Genomic DNA, 674 nt, shown 5'->3' with positions numbered 1-674 from the left:
TTCCATTTAAGCGTGGCAAACTGTGTTTGAGTGTGTTATACTGTGTCGGTTTGTGTCTCCTAAAAGGAAAGCAGCCATAATAGACATTATTTTACAAAATAAATCACCAAACAAACAAAAAGTTGTATTAACAGTTGTTTTAACGTGGTTCAAACTTTTCTTTTTAGAATGGAAATAATTCAAAAATACATAAAGTTATTAGAACATATTTTATTTTTTAAAATAATGCTTATTTGTGTTGATAGTTCACTAAGGCTGCTTTCCTTTTAGGAGACACAAACCGACACAGTATAACACACTCAAACACAGTTTGCCACGCTTAAATGGAACGCGATATGTGCAGTTTCTATCCTTCTTGATATTCAGAGAGTGACAAAGATAGAACGACACTTGTGTCGATTTGTGTCGACTGTGTCTCCTAAAAGGAAAGCAGCCATTAGCATCAGAATTATAAATTGAGAACAATACGTATTATTCTATACTACAACCAATTTTACCGTAATCTTTTCTTAATATTTTTTTATTAACACGTATTGTTGAGAAACAGATAATATGTTATAATTATACCTGGGTCAAGTTTTAAGAGAGAGAGGTATTAATTTTTTTATATTATATATATTAATTTATGTTATTTGCAGTTTTAGATCTTACTAAAGAATTATATGGATATTATA

This window comes from Trachymyrmex cornetzi, unplaced genomic scaffold (assembly GCF_001594075.2).
Source record: "Trachymyrmex cornetzi isolate Tcor2-1 unplaced genomic scaffold, Tcor1.1 scaffold1399, whole genome shotgun sequence".
Taxonomy (NCBI): Eukaryota; Metazoa; Arthropoda; class Insecta; order Hymenoptera; family Formicidae; genus Trachymyrmex; species Trachymyrmex cornetzi.
This window is presented reverse-complemented; position numbering follows the sequence as displayed.